General features: G+C 26.1%; 1 protein-coding gene across 1 annotated transcript in view; it reads left to right on the top strand.

The window, feature by feature from the left end:
• Positions 1–4,921: 4,921 nt before the first annotated feature.
• Positions 4,922–12,791, top strand: part of LOC148229575 (transmembrane and immunoglobulin domain-containing protein 1-like) — an 83,296-nt gene continuing 75,426 nt past the window's right edge. Inside the window, exon 1 of the mRNA XM_088197008.1 lies at positions 4,922–5,602. The gene's annotated coding sequence lies outside the window, so the exon portion shown is untranslated. The remainder of the gene's footprint in view (positions 5,603–12,791) is intronic.

The following is a 12,791-nucleotide window of genomic DNA, read 5'->3' as shown; positions in this document are numbered from 1 at the left end:
GTGTTTAATAACAATAATAATTAAGGTAAATATAACTTACTTTAATGTTACTTAGACGTGGTTAATGGACCGTTATAACTTCATTATACCCTATATTATATCTCAGACAAACTGTTTTATTAGATTGTAATTACATTGTACAAAATAATGTGTACTACAATGTTTAAATAACTCAATGTATATGTAAAATTAAACGCTGAAATATACCGAATATTTTTATAAAATAGGATTGTAAATCATAAATTTTCCGCAAAATTCAAAGTTTCTGTTTAAACAATAAACTATTCCCTACAGTGAATTGTATTTGATGAATACATAAATGAGTAGTTCGTATCCTAGGGTTTTTTTATAACTAATGATAATATTTCCTATTGGAGGTTTTTGTCAACTTTTCCTTTACCTAAACACACAGATAGCATTCTCAAAAACGTAACTATAAAAAATTGTACATTCACGTAATTAAGGAAATAGTTTATACTAGACACTTAAATTTTTTTGTATATCAATTGCACCTGTTATAATATTATGGTAAATAAAGTTTTTTTATTTGATAGATAATTCTTTTTTAATATGGTGCGTAGTAGCTGCATTCTAATTTAATTAAATTTTAATTTTTTTTCTTACCTTAAAATCATTTAAAATGTAGCAATTATATTTGGATATTTTTATACTTTAGAATAAACGTTTTATAAAAAAATATTAGATAAAGAATTTAAACAATATTATTAATACATACTTTCAGGTAAAAATTAGTAATTCTCTAAAAAAAATATCATACGGTCACTATTTAAAATAATAAAATCCATAAAAACTATTGGTTATCGTCTTAAATTAATTATGAAAATGAGCTTATGTACATAAAAAATCGTAATGTGTCATTTTTAAAAATATCTGAATAGCGTAATCCGTTATGTCTAGACTGAAAACCTAGAAGCCAAGGGTTCAGGACGTGTCAGCAGACTTGAATTTTTATTTTTAAAATTCCGCGGTTTAATTAAAAAAAATAACCTCAGATGCAAATCTACATATGTTAATTATAAATTAAATTACATAATTATTTATAAATATTTATATAAATGTCACTGATTCTAGTTAAGTGGTTAATAATTAATTGTATGTATTTATTATTATTTACTGCCTTACCCAGTTGGTACAGATTTAACGCATTAATAAAAATAAAATGAAAATAAAAAATCAATAATCTGCGATACTTCCTCACAATATTCTTGCAGTATTTAAGCATGATTCTCAATTGGATTTATCGCGAATTATTATTACTTTTTGTGAGACAGTAAAATTTTGGGTTTGTAATGTGTAATGTATCTCAAAAATATATTCACACTCAATAAGTTGCAAAATATTGAAATATGGATCAGTAAAAGGAAATTTTACTACGATATAATATGTTTTATTATTAGAAAGGAGCTAGAGAAAATTCCTAAGATATTTGTATCTAAAAGAATTTTGATATATTTCGTCCGAATATTGTACTTGGATATAATTTTATACTTCTATTTTTACCGAAATCAACTACATCCGCAAATTCACGTTTATTGAGAGCATATTCGTAAGCAGAAATTGACATATTTTATATTTATTTTGTAAAACTATTTGTTTTTATATAATACGAATAAGGCTAGAAAGTATTTAATAATACATATCCGTAAAGTATTTTATTAGGTAGTCCCGAAATAAATGTCGTTTTTTAAATTTAAGTTTTAATGGCCGTTCCTACCTTAGTACGTATTACATTATTTCTTTATTTATTAAGATTCAATTTAGATCATCGTTACCTAACAGGCTACTCGTAGAATACAATGGTTATTCAGAGGTTAATTAGCAAACCATACCTCGAAGTCTGGGATCTCTGCAAAAAAATTTTGTATGTAAGTTGGGATTGCAAAGCGATTGTGAATTTTTAAATTCCTAAGTCTGACCAAATAATAACATCAAAATTATATTGTGATTAGCTGTATCATTTGCACATGCACTTAGTGACAAAAGTCGAATAGTTCTACAGCACGATGCACGTCCCTGTGTGACAAATTTGACTTTCGATAAAGAGGAACTTGGCTTGAAGTTCTTATCTCATCCCCCCTATCTTCCGAATTTGTTCCTTCCGACTACCATTTATTTCAATCGATTCACTTATATACGATAACACTTCCTATACGATGTGGAAAGGGAACAATAATCATTTATTCATATTATTAATCAACAGTGGTATTCACTTTCCTATAAAGAGTAACATGTCAGTGATTAACTTCAGCAGCAGTTTATCACAAAATAATTGAAGCACTGGGCGAAACTCGCACTTAGTGGGATTAAGAAATGATCCAGGCATTGTACATACATGTTGCTGTGAGTAAATCTTAGTAAACTTTTAGATACTAGCAAAAATGGCAGATATGCCAATCATTTGAAACATAGATTATTATCACGAGCCTTTCATCTTTACTTTTCGAATGTTCTATATTATACATATATTATATTATTAAAATATATTTTTTATTATATTATATATTGCAATTAAGCTGATATCCCTATATTTTGAAATTAATATGGAACTTGCACATGCTAAGTGATTTTCTACGCATTCATTCTAGGCCAATGTTATCAAATTTGTTATACCGTGAACGTGTTGTTAAGTGATTGATACCTCAACGGTCGAGTGATTCGTTCGCTACCCTTTGAAACAGACCCAGTTGTACAAGCTTAACATTTTATCCGTAATGTATAGCCGTTAAGAGGCTCACTGCATAGAAACAGCGTACGCCCAATACGTTAAAACGTAATAAATATGATGTAAAATAGGACGCATGTGGTAAATCGTCATACTTTATTGCCGCAGGGGGGAAGAGACCTCAAAATATCTCACGTTATACCAATTTATCGGATGAAACGACCTAATGCGACGCTCTATCTCGTTCGAGTGCTATATTCTGGATGAAATATGTAATGAGTTCGGAGTATTGCCAATGTTTTAGTTGTACAATACAATTTTCGACTAGTATCAAATATTATAGGGCGGGCCGACCCTGTCACTTTGTTTGCTTAAAGGCATTGTTTGCGAGTAAAATGCGTAAATTATAATTCTAATGTCTGAATAGATGACAAACGGTTTAAGGGCTAATGATTGACGGTAATTAATTGTACAAATACTACGAGTCGAGTATATATATAAGATACTTAAAAATAATATAATAAATTTTAAAGGGTGTGAAAGGACTATCTTAACGTATTTATTTTATCATATAAATTCGCAATACTAAAGATTCCGTCCCAGTATTTCTCAATTCAATACCACAATTTATTTTTATAACACCTGAAGTTAAAGTTAAATTTTACATGTTTACCAAAAATATTGGTTAGAAAATTTATAAGATAGCGCGGTTAAACTTTCTGCCTGTTCTCATTTCGGGGAAATGTGGTGCTTCGAAATGATTCTGAACTAAGTTTTAAAACAGACTTTATAGAAACGACCGCAGATGAAGTAAGTGTAAAGTAAAACAACACAAAAGTTTGGTACATTATGATCTATGTTTTAATTATAAAGTTCAAGTAATTGCAAATACTAATGATAATGATAATTATGCCATTGAATCTATAAATAAACAATTCTCAGAGGTTATTTTTACACATATGATATAAAAAACTATAATATGTATTATACATTGTTGTTACGTTACGTTAAGAATTATAAAATGTTAATGTTTGACCTAGTTTTAATTTATTTAATCACGTATTAATAAATTTATATTTAATTAAAATATATATTTTTTATTTATAATTAGATATAAAATCTCTGAGAATATAATAGCATATATGTACCTACATATATTATATAGTGAGCGAAGGTTGCGTATGCATTTAAAATATTCATAAATTTGAAAAAGTAATGTTTGCCATGTTTATAGCCCTTAACTTGCCCTTATGTTAAAGGTCAAAGGAGGTAGCATTGCATTAATATAAATAACAGTAAAGGTAATACATTACCGAGCTTGCCCTGTTAATGTTTTCATGAATTGCTCTAAAACATGCTTGTTAGCCTATTCAAATTTAAAAAGTTATATTAACTTTCACGCTTGATTCGATTAAATATAACTAACGAACTTAAAAACGAGCTTTAATATATACCTATATATTTTTATTTTTTTGTATAATACGAACAAACAAAGTCGATGATCTGAACACATAGTTGTTAGTTCAGTGACTACGCGAAAAAACGTATGAAATTAACTTGTAGAATAGCAGAGACGTTTAGGCATCACTTGTATATAATAAATTAGTACATATCCAAGATATTGGTAATTCTTATCTTTCACGTTATCAGCTGATAACATGGAACAAGAATTTAAAAACATTTGTTGTGACATAAAAATTTATAATAGTACTATTTTATGAATTGTATAAACTCTTGGCTAAATATTAAATATAATTTTTAAGCGAATTGAATAAAATAATAATAAATAATAATTATTCTATATTTTTTATCCTTTTTACCTTTGTAAAAGATTTTTTGTACGTTCCCCTAATTTATCTTTTTTTGTACTATTATTTTTATTTGATATTTTTAATTTCCGATTGTTATCTATAAAATAAATCAATTTTTCAGTACTAATAATTAGTAAAATTAGTTATTCAAAACAGTGCATCTATGCAAGTCTTTTTTCATATTTTTTAACTATTTTATGTTCATACTTAATATTACCACTTTATAAATATTACATAAATGTATACATACATACATAATAAAAAATATGAAACTTCGTCAAAAAGTTGTCGGATCATCCACTGATCACTTTTCCTTGTTGGTTTCCTACACATCAATAAGTCGCAGCAGGCCGGAAAATCTCGAGTTTTTCCGTCAAACTTCGGTAATATTCGGGCGCTGGCTCTCCGCAACGTAACGAAAGCTCTCAGTACGAAATTGACCGCGATAGTGGCACGTACTGCCGCTGAGCTCAGCTTAAAGCTTTGACAACAGTACAAAGTTATTTGTGAACTTAATAAAAATATATAATTAATAAATAAAACAACAAATAAACATCAAGTGTTATTTACCAGTGAAATTTAACTGACCCGTTTAAAAATTTGCATACAAACTCATTTGGAAGAAAAGTGATTGAGTAAGTTTTTTTGAGTAACTTGTGATATTAAAAACTCGAAAGGAAAAATACACTATTTAAAGTATATCGTGAAAAATACATTCACTTAATTAAACGATGTCACATGGATGTGTCGAATTGTTTGAAACTGGCGCTTCGGTCTTGTCGGCTACGTCCCACAATAAAAGTTAACATCGACAATAAAAGCGGCAGTTAACATTTTATCGTCACATTCCAGTAAATATCCGGTGGCGTTACCGTTTTTTGACGGATGAACTTTTTTGTCTGGGATGAGACCTGAAAATATACGAAAGTGAAATTCATATAGTATTTTTTTTCCGCAGTGTAGTGTGCGTGTGCGGTGTGTGTCGTAAATTTGTTTCGTTTTATTTATTTTTGTGTGCGGTGTTTTTTTTACTGTGATGTGCTAGTGGCATACACAAAAAAAGGTACGCCATTGGGATGATTGCAGAATTATTTATATCAAAAAGAACGTAAGTATATTTGCTTTTTAAATTAGTAAGAGTAAAGACTAAGATCAAAACAGTAAAAAAATATAGTTAAGAACTTATGAAAATAGATTATGCTTTATTATATGTATGTCTTTACTCACTAAAACAAAAATATCGGTTAAACGATATTTTAAATCCGATACTAATTGCATATTCAAAATATATTTTGTGTTAGGATAAACTGCTGCTGAAATTCATTATCAAATTATTTATGTTTATGACAATGACGTAATAACAACAAATGTGTTAAAATTTTTTAATTTATATGTATTAATTATGTGAATTAATAGAATGAAAAAACAACACGTAATATAAATAAATAGGTAGTCACTAATAATCTTATTAAAAAAATATGTAAAAAAACATTTTGATAGGGGCTCAAAAATGAATGAACTTTGTAAAAAATGTTAAGAGCTATTCAAGATTATTCATTAAACAGTAATTAAAAGAGAAAAAGCGCGATACTTTAGAATCACAATGGCTAGAATTCAAAATATAGTTCAATAAAATAATTTAGAGCCTAATATAAATAAAAGGGCGTTTTAAATGCAATTTAAGTCAATTATTTATTATTAAATATGGAAAAATATAGTAAACGAACACAAAAAAACGTTGCATAATAGGTATATAAGACATTAAAAATATATAATGTTAAATATTTTTTGAGCGAGTCGTTCTGCTAAAAGGTCTTTTAAAAACAAGATAAGATTATATAAGAAGCAATTATAGAGAACTAATAATTTACATTAGGTTTCTATATAATACTGAAACAAGCGTAGAGGTGAAACATAAAATGTACTAATGTTGACCTATCGTTATTTTTTAACAAAAATAATGCGCATGCGCACACAGTTAAAATAATCTAAATTTATATCAAAGCAATAAATACATATCGTAGATAATATAAAATAAGACTTAGAGCCTTTTTTATATTTATTAAATAATATTATTTTGTCCATGTATACAAATTAAAACTAGGGTAACTTATATTCGTAATTTCAGCTTAACCCAAAATTTTTGGAAATATTTTCTAGAATGTCAAGATTTCATAAAGTTTGTAAATTAAGAAAAACATTCTGGATAAAGTAGGGCCTACTGATTATTTAAAATACACTGCAGATATATTAATACTTTTTTTATAAAAGCTTTCTTCATAATGAATTTAAATTTTCAAAACATTATACTTAAACTGTGTTAATATTAAAAATTAAATCACAAGGAATTTTGGTTGTCAATGGAGAAATATAAATCTTATATTGTCACACTGCATATTTATTGGGTTCAACCATTTGAAAATAAAATTTAAAATAGTTAAAAACAATGAGAAACATAAATAGAATATCTCGTGTCATTAAAATATAATTTTTTAATGGGTTTGAATTAAATAATGCATAAATACAACAATAGATTGTCTTCAAATAAATGCTAATTTATTAATTATTATTACACTTCTTTTGTATATAATAAAACATTCCACATAGAGCAAATTATTTTGTGTAATTTATTAATAATGTTTAATCAAACGTTAAATACCCCAGCCTAACCTTTCGCTTGAAATAATTATTACTACGTGAAAGATAAGACCATTGAAAATATATATTTTGTTAAAGTGATTAATTTATTATAATATAAATTAAACAGGTAAATAAACCTTTTATGTTATAATATTACAATAGTAAAATAAAAATAATTTTAAAATAGGTTGTAGCTGGAACCATATTTTTTCTTTCATTACATAATATTTTTTCTTTCATTGAAAATATTAAAATAAAACGTAAAATTCGTAATTATAATATATTATAGTATAATATCTCATATATAAGCATGTTTGACAATTGTTGTACAATTGGCCAATATTTAAAAATAAAAATCATTTTTCTCCAATTAGTAAGACATTGTTTTATAATTAAAACGACGATTAAGATAAAAAATAAAAAAGCATAACACGTATAAAGAACCGTAAAATATTATTCCAAAAATAATCGTAATTAATTAAAATCAAAAACAAACAATAATTGTAAAAATAGCTTTCATATAAAAATATTATAAATTTAAATAAGACAATGTTTTTTACGTATATATAAGACAACGTTTTGTTAATGTTATATATGACAAGATCAAGAGCCAGAGCGTTAGTTACGGATAATTTGTGATCATGGCTGGAAAATCACAGCCGAAATTTAGAATAAAAGTAAGTGAAAATCGCGATGAATCCCAAGATTTCCCGATATATATATATATATACTACTCACTTTTTTATACTTAATAAATATCTAAAACATACATTTGCTAACATATTGTATCATTATTCACTCTATATACATAAATATACGCATATTTCATTTCCAAACTCAAATATTTTTTAAGGAAATTACATTATTTCATATAATTCAGATTATTTTAAAAGTATACGTTTTCTATCGTAAATGTATTATTATATAATATTACCATTTTAAGTCACTATATAACATGTATATCCTACATAGTAATTTTATCGATCCGTTTATCAAAGCAGCCTTGTGAGCTTTTAGCTGTCGAGCTTTTATTTACATTTTATATATGTATATTTATTTCCCTGACACTTTATATTTATTTTCTATATTTCATTAATACATTTTATAACTGATTTTGCTTATCAGTGATCTCAAGATTTTTTTTTTAAATTAACATTTATATATACGATTTATTTAGTAATTTAATATAAATATTCGTTTATTGTAAAATATATTGCATATATTCCACAATTTAAAAAAAACTTATACAGTATAAAAATGCAGGATATAATTTATGTAGTATTGCTTTGACAATACTGTATTTTAATTGCTTTTAGCAAATATAATCAACGATTGCATAATTTATTACGTGTAATATAGTACAAAGAAATATTCCATCAGGTTACAATGAATTTTGTGAATCGTATCGTGCAATATTAATTTATTTCTAATTAGATTACCGTAGAGCTTTTCTCCGAGCTCAAATGGCTCACGCCGCAGTTTTATAAGGCATTGTTCGTAAAAAGCTCTGTCTCTGGATGAATTACACTAGCGGAAATACGGTAGACCCTAATTAGCCGGTTGAATTAGGTAAATGACCGTTTTTGATCTAAATGACCTTTAAAAATACATATTTTATTTCGAAAAACGTGCAATATAGACATTGCATTGATTGAAACTCTAATTCTCTTAAATTGTCGAGGAATAAATTAATTTTGTACATAGATAATTAAAAATAGTTTAAATAAGTGGATTAATTTTATTACACATATGTATATATTACAATAGAATTGCTATTTCCAAACATTATATGTAAGTAACATCATATTAGACATGTCACATTCAGTTTTTTGTATTAAATTTATTTATGATAAGCAGATTACTGTTATATTTTCACGTTTTTTGTATATATATTTATAGATGATTTATTATTGTACCCTAAATTTTTTTTTTATTTAACTTCAGTCTTTGTCTAATGTTAATATATGTACATTAATGTATCATGTATCAAAGAAAGGTACTAACTAGCCTATCGTGACTTATGACAACATCAAAATACTATATAGATATAACTACTATTTACTTCGTGAAAAGAACTAAATTTCATAGTAGTGTTTAAGTTTAAATTATATGAGAAAACGCTGGCTCTTTCTTTCTCTGATTTTTATTTTTATTTATCATTGTTTAAAATATCTATTTTTAAAACTAAAATCAATTCATATTATATTTTTATGCCAATGGTACACAAAATTAATACTCATATATTAAATAAACCATAATCAATAATAATGCCAGATATTTCTTCTAGACATCATCTATTTCGACGTTAATTAATATTATTATTTCATAGTAAAATAAGCAATAATAGCTTTAGGTTTCCATTGATCACACAATTCGTTTGTACGTCTAAATAGAATTTCCCGATAATCTCATTAGTGTCTAAATAATATATTATTATACATAATGTAATACGTACGGTAATACCCCATTAATTACAGAGTTATTAACCTAAATAACAACATAATATACAATCGCACATTTAAATTATAAAAATAATATTATATGTAGTTTTATAAAGAAAAAATATATACATTCTTACAGTTTTACCCGCAATACTGCTGATGCATTTCTGATCCTGGTGTGATCGGAAAACTTTTACAATTTTGCTACAAGGTGAAATCATAAAATATCTACTGCAATCAGCAACCCTGTATTTTAAAATTAAATATCAGTTTCTTAAAGAGGATTTATAGACTCAAAAATTCAGATCGAATAACAATCTAATAATAGGAGTCTGACAGAGATGAAATATAATTTTCACGTAATTAATACTTCTTAACAATTTTATTAATTGTTAGGCCAGTAAGTATTTTGAAGTATTCTAGGAAATTTGTAAACAACAGATTACAAAAAGATTATTATTAAGAAAGAAACATTATTAAATTTATTAATTTTACAAAAACAACCATCATTTTTTAAATAGATAAATGTAAATAAAGGATTTATACATTTTTTTAATAAACGTTAAATAAAAATCGATGCCCTTTTGCTTTCGAGTCAGGGAATTGACAATGATTTCATTTTTTGATAAAGTCTCATTACTTTTACGTATTTTAGATGAGTTCTCAAATCGTGGTATTAAATCTCGTGAGATTTTATTTCGATAAGGGATCACTGTTACAATTAAAATAAGGCATTTTTATACTTGTAAATATACGTATAATTTATGGAAAAAATCTTAATCGAAAATGACTTACCAAAAACTTTATTAACTACGAATTTAGTTGAGTTGGTAAAAGTTAAACGAGCTTTGAATAAACTTAATATATATTATATGAAATTTATTTTTCATGTGTGGGTTTCGTAAAATCAATAACTTGGTACAATAAAGTTCAGTTTTACTATCCAGTTACGTTTGCTTGCTTTTCGTTTGTGCTGAAACTTTATTATTGCCTATATAGCATATAAGTTTATTTTATTTGTTAAATTTTTATATCTTTATATGTATAGAAAACATTAATTTCTTTATATTTTTTTTAAAACTTTATTACAGATATGATTATTCTGTAAAACATATTTTTCCCACAAATAAAATATAACATGTTTATACAAGTTAAAAATATAAGCACATTAAAATAATTCATATAAACGTTACACAAATATGTTTATTTATAATTATAATCTAGAGGCAGTTATAATATTAAAAAAATATTTTAATATTCAACATTTTTTTTACTTAAACTGACAAAATTTTGCCAAACAAAAGTATTGGTAACGATAAACTAAAAATAAAATTTACGTTACCCATAATATGATAAGAAATTTAATGACACGGTAAGAAATAATACAGGGCAATAAATCAGCTTATAATTATAAAAGCTATAAAAGCTACGTAAGTGGTGGTTTTCAATTGACAGTTGTGAACACCACTTGGTAAATCCTGTACGTCACCAGCGAATAGTTAATTTGGAGACATCATCTGCTAATGCCAAAATGTTCTAAACGTACGTGTCTGGTAATCCGCATAGTAAATAAATACAGTTTTACTGATATATACTAGTGAAATTATACAAAGATTGTATAGTGTAATAGTTGTAAAACAAACATTTGCTGTTCAAACCCAAACCTTACCTAAACAAATTAACCAAACCTAACTCGCCCCAATGAAAGTTCTTAAACTAACACTAGTTTTTGAACTTATTGGAGTAATTTATTTAGGTCAGTTCTAGGTTTCGATAGCAGGTAGACGTTTTGCAATTGGAAAAATGACTTATAGCAGCATACATTTTTAATAGCCCCTATAGGTTAAATTAAAATTTTATTAATCAAAATATATATTAACCGGTGTATGTATTCGAATATGATTTCACTAAAAAGTAAGTGAGGTTATAATTACACAATAATACCCATTTACTGTAACATATACATATATAATTGAATAATGTTAGTTAAAATCATTTTAATAATATTATTTTTTAATTTAATAAACTGTGATTTTGCATATAAATTAATAATAAAATTATTCGAATATATTATAAAATATTTGTAAGCTAATCTTTGCATGTTTAATTAACATCTTCTTTGAATCAACATAATCGTTTTTAGCGACCTATTTTGATTGTTTAACTTGCATTCAGATGAGCTTACCTTGCAATGGAAGTTCAAGATAATGCGGGCGAGCTTTTGTAAAGCTCAAGGATAACACGAACAAGTATAGGTCAATAGCTAAATATCTACATACTATTTTAAATAAAATAATAAATATATAGATATACGATATTATAAGTAAATAATATTATATAGCAATAATATAGCTTCTTAACGACGGTTTCAACTAACGATATCTTAATTCTTACTAATTTCGTTAGATTATTAATTAATGTGACTGGATATGATTTAGTGCCAAAAATGTAAATCGTGTGTCGACGCTTAAAACTTGCACATAGTGAGCACTAATCCAATTTAACTAACTGAAGAGCTTTCCGGTTAGTCAAAAGCATGTTTAACACGTTAAAGTCAGTCGCACGCAACCTTTACAAAGCAAAAGAGTCAACGCTTTTAAAGGCAAAGTTTAATGTATGAAATTAAAATTATAATAAAGGTTAAACACATCCATCTTTTTATTTTAAAATTAATGATATAAATTGATATAAACTGTGTATCCGTGTATTTTATTTTATTTTTATATGTATTGTATTATTATTTAACCGTAATTTTTATTGTAACTAATTTTAATTAGTATAATGGGGTAGCAAATATCGATTATATATCAGTCACAAAGTGTTAATATTTATTTTATTATAAAATTGTATCGTAACTAAGCGATAGCAAGTCAGAATATTCAGCATTCATTTTTGATAAAAAAATCAAGAAAGCAAATAAATATCATCACTGACATAACTGGTTCGATAGCGGATGTTAGATTGAGATGTTTCCCATTAAACACCTGTTTGGTAAAAAAATACAATGAATAATCAGAGGCATTGGACACCTTGCACTTTAAATATAGTGGTGCAAAACAGTAACTCACTCAGCAGCTAACTGTATGCAGAAGCCTGTAAAAATAGTTATCCTCTGCTCCTTATTTTACCAAACCCTTACTAAATATTCACTACTTCTGAAAGGATACTTATTTGAATTTGACATAGAGAGCCATAAAAAATCATAGAATTAGGAAG

Source organism: Plectrocnemia conspersa, unplaced genomic scaffold (assembly GCF_051122295.1).
Source record: "Plectrocnemia conspersa isolate PC_06_02 unplaced genomic scaffold, ASM5112229v1 ptg000011l, whole genome shotgun sequence".
Classification (NCBI taxonomy): Eukaryota; Metazoa; Arthropoda; class Insecta; order Trichoptera; family Polycentropodidae; genus Plectrocnemia; species Plectrocnemia conspersa.
Note: the sequence above shows the minus strand (reverse complement) of the source record. Positions and strands in the feature narration are given on the sequence as shown.